The following is a 9010-nucleotide window of genomic DNA, read 5'->3' as shown; positions in this document are numbered from 1 at the left end:
GGTTCATGCTCTTTAGAAATGGGAAGAAAATGTAATCTACCAATCATCCACTTGCTTCCTCATCCTTAAATAATATCTAGATGCTTAGTAAATATTCTCTCAGTTTATGAATTCCTAATGTTTATACCTTTCAGTTTTTTACTTTACTTATATATTAAGCAAAGCCTTGATTTTTTCTAAAGCAATGTGTAAGAAAAATAATCAGGAGTCTGAAAATGAATCTCAGCTATAGGTTCATGCCAGTGGGGTATGTGGTGAGACTTACTTGAATTCAGATATGTCAAGATCTCTTAGAATTAGACAGAGGCACTTGTTGATAAGAGAGTTACACTGCAGAAGGGTTGAAGAAATGGTAAATAACCCAAATCCAAGATTAGCAAAACATTATATCATGAAGCACACAAGCAATGGGGAAAATACAGTATGTTTTTTGTGGCAGGCCGAGTTCTAAACTGGATCAAGAGTACCTCTTCTTTATGTTCACACATCTTCACTATCATTCAAACAATAGGCTGGATGACTCTCTGAAGATATTTGAAAATGAAATTTAATTCCCAAAAGGACTGCCCATGAAAAGGAACATTATCTATCCTAGGTGAGCCAGATCTATTGAAGTGATTTTTTTTCCTAGGGAAGTGTCAAGAGATTCAATGTTGAAGATGAAGACATAAAGGTGGGCTCAAACTTCTGAGTTTATCTCTGACTCATGGTCCACATGGAAACAGAGACTTTAGTACAAAACTTAAAATTATTGTATTTTTGTTTAAGCCTGAGTGAGCTTAAAAACACTCTTCCTTCTTGACTTAGATATATTGAGTATTAAGCTATTTAATACACAAAAAAATACATTAAAATACCTTGTACATAATAAGTGGCTTGCTTAACTAAGCACATCAAATGCAAAATAAAAATTAAGTAGAAGGCCAGTTTCTAATTATTGCATATGCGATGTAGGAATACACATAACCTTGGTCCAAACATTGGTGGGTGTTCTGGGCACTCACCCTTGTGGTTGGCATGTACGGCCAATTCTGCATGCTATCCCTCCATACTCGATCAGAAAAATGGAACTCGATGGTGCTTTAGTGCAAAGCTCTCTTCCCAGAGCTTTCATTTATGCCGTTTGCTAACTCTGCTCCAATCCCCACCTCTGGCCCTCTTCATTAACCAACATCTGTTGCTGGTTGTGGCTGAGCATATTAAGCCAAGTGTCTTAATTTCTTCTTCTGCACATCAGTCCCCTGAGGATGCCGTACTTTACTGTTAAATATCTGAGTGGTTATATGCCGAAATATTGTCCAACAACTCATTCTGTTTGTTTGTAAATATGCGCTAGTATTCCTGTCTTTCTGGCATTTAAATAAAAGCAAAGCATATGGAATCATAGCACTGGAATCAGAGGTTACCTATTCCAATTGAGAAAACAAAACAAACTGAAGGTGCAAAATAATGAACTGTTTTTCTGTCAGTCTGTGGCAAAGCCTGGTGTGAATTCGTATTTAGAGAACAGCTTTGGCTCTGAGTAAAGATCTTGAACCACCATGTCAGGTGTTAGCAGAAAAGAGACTGCATTTATTCTTTGTAATGCTGTCTTTTGAAAGACCACCGTCTCTCTTACGTAAATATCATGAAATTGAGAACATTAGGCTCACACAATTCTCTCTGCTCAATATGTATTTTGTGTTCAGACAGAAGAAGCAAAGTAAATATGATTTTTGAAAAACAAAACCTGTGCAGGGGTTAGCTGGAAGAATTCTGGGTCCACATCCACATCAGGAGATGAGATAGGTCTGGGTTTTTTGTTTGTTTGTTTGTTTGTTTGTTTGTTTTGTTTTGTTTTTTTAATGGTTGAAAAAGTCAGTGGACTCTTTATTGCTTCTGGGGTGTAGGGCCCAGGAACTCTTGGTGGGACAGGTCCGTGTCTTCACCACCACAGGCTTCGAAGGATGGCACTGGCCCTGCGGATGGCCGCCATGCGCAGATGGGGCAGTACTTGTTCTTTCGGATCATGTGCCTGATGCTGCTGAGGGTGGGCGTGCATTCTTATTGATGGTGGTCCTTACGTAAGAAGTGGCTGGTTTTCGCTGACTGGATCTGCGTTTCACGACCACCACGCTCCCTTTGCCGTTGGCTGTGGGCTGCACTCCCACAGTCTTGCTGTGAATCAGCCCGTTGTAGCGGAAGGAGTTGCGGGCCTTCAGATTATTGGGTTCAGCGCTATACGTCTGCTTATTCCTCTTGAGGAAATTGGAGCAGTTCCGAACGATCATCCATTGCAGATGCGTAGACTTGGCAGCGGCTCCTCTCCCCATGGCGGCCGGAGACGGAAAGAGCAGGTCTAGATTTCTAATGGAGTGTCCCAGAGCACGATTGTTGTGGACCGAACTTCAAACAATTCTGCAGGTCTTGTCTTCTACAAGTGACTTGGACTATGAAGCTATGACATTCCCCTAAGTTACTTTTTATTAATTTCCTAGCATGTCATGTCAGAGCCCCATTTCCCAAATATCACAATTTCTTTGAGCATGTATTTTGCAACTTCTGTTTATAATATCAACCCCTCTGATCTTAAAGGATATAGCAAAAAAAAAAAAAAAATAGATAACAATAGCTTTCATCTTTATTTTTCCTTGTAGGTAAAGGTCAAGTTTCTTTAGGTTACCTTAAAAGATCAGGGTCCAGCCTGAAGTTGTCTGTACCCTGAGAGCCAGGCTTCTTGCTCTCACATAGGAAGGCGTAGGTATGACTCAGCTTGGAATTTTATTTGGAGACACATTGTTACCATTTTCTGGACTTGAATTTTCCAGACTGCCTGGACTTGCTCTTTCTTTATATTTTTAAAACTTTGTCGGTAAAGGGGAGAAAATGCCAATAAAAATAAAATAAAAAAATAAGGCATTTGATACTGGAAGGTTTAGAAGATTAAAAGATTTTTGGTGGAATCTCTATTCATTAGCTGCATTAGGGGAAGACGCCGAAAAATCAATGTTTGACTTTTACTTTAGCCTTAAAATGTCATTAAATTCCACACATGAAAAGGTTGATGCAAACACCCTTTGTACTTAATTGACAACACTCCCATTCTCTGTAGCATTTTGTTAAAAAAAAAAAGAAAAAGAAAGGAAGACAGAAAAGAAAGAAAGCCTGGGTGAACGCTGCAAGAAAGGTCAACATGCAACTTGAAATATTCATTGTTTTGATGGGAGGTCTTTAGGATTGTAGACAAACTTAATAATTGATTTTTCTCCCTCCTTAGGAAGCTCATAGTGAGGTTTTATAGGACATGTGAAGGAATACTTTTCTAGACTCTGTTGCATTATTCAGACTTGGCGATTGAGATGCTGGCCGTCGCTGATGGCCATCGGGCCTCTTGTCACCTCTCCTCACCACACTGCCGAACAGAAAGGCCCAGTGCTCTTTGTCCCCTTCAGTCCTAATACATTTCCACATTGTAGTTCTTCCTTGCTGTTACACCCAAGCAGATGACTGAACAATGCAGAAGGGAATGCCAGCTTATGAACAGGGAGGGTATTGACTAAAATTAGTCAATTTCCATGCCTGGTGAAGGATACAATATAATCCTTGTGGCCATGAAAGGAGAATTCCAATTTTAAAAGGTATCCGTTAAAAAATAATCCAATCCTTCAATTTCTATTGGTAATTTATGATTGCTGGGCACCAAATAGCCACTGAGTTCAAGCTTTTCCATCATAGAATGGCTTCCTTGGGAAATTTTAAAATTTCAGTGGGGGCATTTTCAAAATCTAATTCAAAAAGTTTTGTTAACAACATATTGCAAAGACACATTTATATTCTAAAAATATACTTCTCTATTTTTGCTAGAATGTCAGAAGATAGACTATGATATTGGATTTCCTTTTAGATGTGCTAAAAGCTATATTTTGCCATTTATCAAATCTACAAATATCCTGTGGAATTGTAGTTGGCATTCACAGAGACAGTTTTCTGCTTGCCAAATGCATGCACATGGAAGACATTTCATACCATATGAGAAAGCACGGGGAAGACGGCAATCTCCAGAGTTTGTGATACTCTCTGGGGACAGAGCAGGCTCAAAATAGAGGATGGGGAAAAGTGGTGAGGTTTACCATTAGGCACTTATTATATTAACAAGGAGCTCTACTGCTTCCCACTTTTAAAGTCTAGGGTTCCCCCCACACACACCCCGTAGGAAGGTAAAATGTCTTCCTCAGAGCTGACTACTATAAAAAGTGATTTATGGATGTTACAAAGTAAAGATGCCCTCCTAACATTTTCCTTCCCAGCTTTGTGTGCTGGCTTTTTAAAACCCACTGAGTCCTGTATGTGCACAGGTGTAAGAAAATCTAATGCAGCACAAGTGGCCTCTCAGAGGGCACATCCTCAAAGAAAACTGACCCTAAATCTCCTAGAAGTCATTAGTCATCCAATATCTCCTCAGCTAGAGATGGGACCTCATGAGCTTCTCCCTCCCCTGACAACAGGGGGTGGGAACTGGAGAACAGGGAATGCAGGTAGATTTGATCACAACCCATGATATCTGTGTATGAGATTATCAAACAGTATAAAGGTTGGGACAGAGGGAATGCAAGAGTCAGAAGATGGGGAGGCAGGCTGTGAGATGTTGTCCTCCAGGAATAACACAAACATTGTGAGCATGCCTTCACAGCAGTCAAAGTTGCCTGCACCGAACCTGCACAGGACTGGGACCATCATTAGTTGTTATGGTTAGATTTAAGTGTCAATTTGTCACAATCGAGAATCACCTGGGGAAAGAGTCTTAGTGAGCCACCTCTAGGTCTGGTTGACCAGGGGGACATGTCTGTGGGGTTTATCTTGATTAGAGCAATTGAGGTGGGAAGAGCTGTGGCCTACGGCAGGGAATCCTGAACTGGATGGAAGTGAGCTCGGTGCAAGCATTCCTGTATTAATTCCCTGCTTTCTGCTCTTGACTGTAGATATAATATGACTGACTCCTTCAAATTCCTTCCAACTTGACATTCTTGTGGGCCAAAGAAACATTTTCTCCAGTGGGGGAAAAATAAAGATTGCCAACAAAACCACAACTGGTAAATAGTAGATGCTGTATATATGTTGTTTTGTGTATTGCATTTTCTAAGGCTATTGTTAGTGTGAATAAGTTGGTTACATTCAAAATATATAATATGAGCTACAGACACGACATAGTGGATAAAGTGCTTTGTTGCACAAGTCTGAAGACCTGAGTTTGAATCCCCAGAACCCATGAAAAAGTCAGATATACACCTTGAGCTTCTGAAATTCCAGTACTCCTTTAGGAAGTTGGGGGGCAGAGACAGGAAAATCCATTGACGCTCACAGACAAGCTAACCTAGCATATGCAGCAATGATGAGACTCATTTCAAACTCAGAGGAAAGAAAGGGCCGACACCCGGGGACGGCCTCTGACCTCCACACATGACTGTATTCCATTTACACTCTCATGATGGTGCACAAGCACACACACTGTATGCTCACACAAATAAATACCAAAGATATGTTGTTAGACAAATGAATGTGCAAAATGAACCTTTGATATGAGGACAAAAGACAAAATGGATCATTGATAAGTCTGGGATGGACATTTTGTAATAGTGGATATCTGCAAAGAAGGTCTCAACAAAAGGACTGAATGTTAGGAAAAGGAGAGCTTAACTATGCTTCAGATTTGCTTGTTATAAAATCAATATCTTTAAACTATGTAAAACAAAGATTAATTTTTGGTGGTTGTTAGGAAAACAACCACAGAGAACTTTTGTAGAATTTTGGGTTGAAGCATGGTTTTGTGTTCTAGAAGGTTGGAAAAAGGCAAATGTAAGTACAAAGATAATTGTTAGCGTTTATACAGCCATCACCCGAGGGGAGGAGAAACGCTCAGAGTGCTATGCTGCATATGCAAATGGTCGCTGAAGGCTGGTGTCTACTGGCTTTGTCTATGCTACTAGAAGTCATAAACAGAAACTCATCTCCAATTCAATCTTAAACTGCCCTTTCCTTCTGAAAACACACATCTAAAAGACACTGTGGAGATGAGTCATTAAACCTGTGAATGCCAGCCTTTAATCCCAGCTCACGCCTTTAATCCCAGCACTCGGGAAGCAGAAGCAGGTGAATCTCTGTGAGTTCAAGGCCAGCCTGGGCTATGGAGTGAGTTCCAGGAAAGGCGCAAATCCCGAAACTCTGTCTCAAAAAACCAAAAACAAACAAACAAACCTGTGAATGCCATTCTTTGGTATCTTTTTCCAACCAAGCTGGGGTATTAAGAAATACAATTATTAGCTGGGCGGCGGTGGGGTGGCGCAGGCCTTTAATCCCAGCACTCAGGAGGCAGAGGCAGGCGGATCTCTGTGAGTTCGAGGCCAGCTGGGTCTACAGAACCAGATCCAGAACAGGCTCCAAAACTACACAGAGAAACCCTGTCTCGGAAAAAAAAAAAAAAAAAGAAATACAATTATCATGGGCAAATCAATATCCCACTTCAGGGTAATCCACCACATCGATGATCTGTTGACCCAAATTAATCAAAATAAATTCCTTGAACACACCAGAGATTTAGAGAGCTAATTGTGGTAGAAACCTCTGGTGGCTTGAATGAGAATAGTTCATAGATTTGAACGTGTTGTCACCAGGGAGTGGCACTATTTGAAAGGACTGTGACTTATGGCCTCGTTGGAGGAAGTGTGCTGCTGGAAGTCGGGTTTGAAGTTTCCAAAGTCCAAGTCAGGCCCAGTATCTCTGTCCTGCTTCTGCCTGTGAATCTGGATATAGAACTCTCAACTACTTCTCCAGCACCATGTGTACCTGCATGTCACCATGCTCTCCACCATGATGACAATGGATCAAACCTCTAAGACTGTAAGACAGCCCCAATTAATGCTTTCTTTCATAAGAGTTGCCATGGGCATGGTGTCTCTTCACAGCAATAACACACTAATAAAAAAAAAAGTCAGAGAGACCAAAGGAAATTAAAGAAAAACTTTTATTATTGTTCAAGGGTTCCCAATAAAATGTGAACAGAAAGAGGAGAGGACAGAGTAGATTGGCTGTAACAGTACATCACTTGAAACAAAGAATTTAGTCAAATATCAAAAACCTGTAATGACCATATTTCACTTTCTCGCTAACTGTAAATGGTTTGATTTTCTAACCAGTTCCATTTTGCTCAATTGGAAGCTTTGGTTAAATTGGAATTTGTTGTTTTATTTATATAATGTATTCCCATTAAAAGATAAAATCAATTCCTTTATTTTGTACATTATGAAATCACAATAAATTATCTACATTCCTCCTCCTTCAAATAGGTACCAAATGTTAACAATGACTAAAAGTGATTGAAGAGAGGCATCAATCAATTTCAAGGAATAGTTTTAAAAAGAAAAAATAGAAAATGATGGAGAAAGGGAAATAAATACACTGGTAGGGGAAGCATGAAAGATACCTACGTATGTGAGAATACTGAGATACTTTGTAATCTGAGTAGAATGGGGTATTACAGTTATGGTTCCATATTGGGAAGCAGCATATTGATTTTACAAGTGAACTGATATTATACTTGGATTTCACTTAAAAAAAAATAATTCAGCCGAGCAGTGGTGGCACACGCCTATAATCCCAGCACTCAGGAGGCAGAGGCAGGCAGATCTCTGTGGGTTCAAGGCCAGCCTGGTCTCCAAAGCAAGTTCCAGGAAAGGCGCAAAGCTACACAGAGAAACCCTGTCTCGAAAAACAAAACAAAACAAAACAAAATTCAGCGGCAGAAAGAAATGGATGAAAGATAGAAGACACAAGACTAGCAAGTGATTAAGGAATATGGAACTTGAGTAATGTTCCTGAGTGACAGGTTACTTCCCCCAAAGGATTCTACTACTATGTTACGCTGCCACCATGTTCCTTTAGGAGAGCATGCCCCTACCAAGCATTTAATTGAAAACTTGTAGTCAGGAGCCAAACAAGAAACAAGTTTGAAATATTTGACTTGGGAAAGGGAAGATGAGTGATGAAAGGAATAAAGTTGGCAGATGTATGTAGTTACTGAAGACACAAAGTGGGATGAGGTGAAGAACTGCCACATCTCCAGGAGTTTGTGTGCTGAGATTTAGAGATGCGGTGGACAGGATCTTTACCATATGCTTTTCAAAATTGGTAACTGCTTCACTGAATTGATGCGGCTTCGATACATGTTTATACCCCCAGACAAGTGCTACTCTTGGCTACAGACATAAAAACTTCCCCCTTGTAGTTCACATGAGCAAATGCAAAGACTTATGGTTGTACGTGATTTTGAGAACAAAGTTGGAAGCTCAGCTCTAGACAAAACATTGACACCATCCCCTTTAGGGTCAGAGAAAATTGCTGTGAAAAGGGGGACAGAAATAATATAAGAATGTAAGAAAGAACATAAGAGACAGAAGATGGGAAAAGCAACTGCAATGTACCATTCACAAGTAGGGTGTGGCCATGGCAACCATGAACTCAGAGCACCTGTGCATATGGGAACTAGATACACAGAAGTAGGCCCCACTGAATGTCACAGATAGTAAGGAAGAGATCCAAAAGACCCTGTCGCATACTGATGACCTCTTGGCAATTGACAGATTCTGAGAGGAGAGGAGATATGGAATCCAGTTGTGTGCTCACGGGTGAGCCCACCAAACTTCCACAGTTAGTTCTAAACTTGGGATCAAATAGATGGCCCAAGTTAAACTCTGTGGAACACTAAACAAAATCTAACAAAAGAGGGGGAAAGACTCATAGGAAGAAGGGGGAGTAGAAGATGAGATCGAATAAAGGGCAGAGGGACCAGAATACAGAATACATATGCCAACTTTACTAATAATAGAGCTGGCAATCACATGGTCCTATTACATCACAAACTCCTACAGCTGATAGTCTACAGGTGGGCAAGGGAAAAAGTGACTATATTCTCTATGATCCAGGACACGGTCCTTCTACTGTAGCACAAATTTCTAAAAGGTCTTATTAATAAAAAACT

The 9010-nt window shown here is 40.3% G+C and overlaps 1 pseudogene; it reads right to left on the bottom strand.

Annotated features, from left to right (window-relative positions):
• Positions 1-1841: 1841 nt before the first annotated feature.
• LOC102903627 (large ribosomal subunit protein eL28 pseudogene) lies at positions 1842-2312 on the bottom strand (annotated as a pseudogene).
• Between the last annotated feature and the right edge of the window lie 6698 nt (positions 2313-9010).

This window comes from Peromyscus maniculatus, chromosome 22, assembly GCF_049852395.1.
Source record: "Peromyscus maniculatus bairdii isolate BWxNUB_F1_BW_parent chromosome 22, HU_Pman_BW_mat_3.1, whole genome shotgun sequence".
NCBI classification, from domain to species: Eukaryota; Metazoa; Chordata; class Mammalia; order Rodentia; family Cricetidae; genus Peromyscus; species Peromyscus maniculatus.
This window is presented reverse-complemented; position numbering and strand designations above follow the sequence as displayed.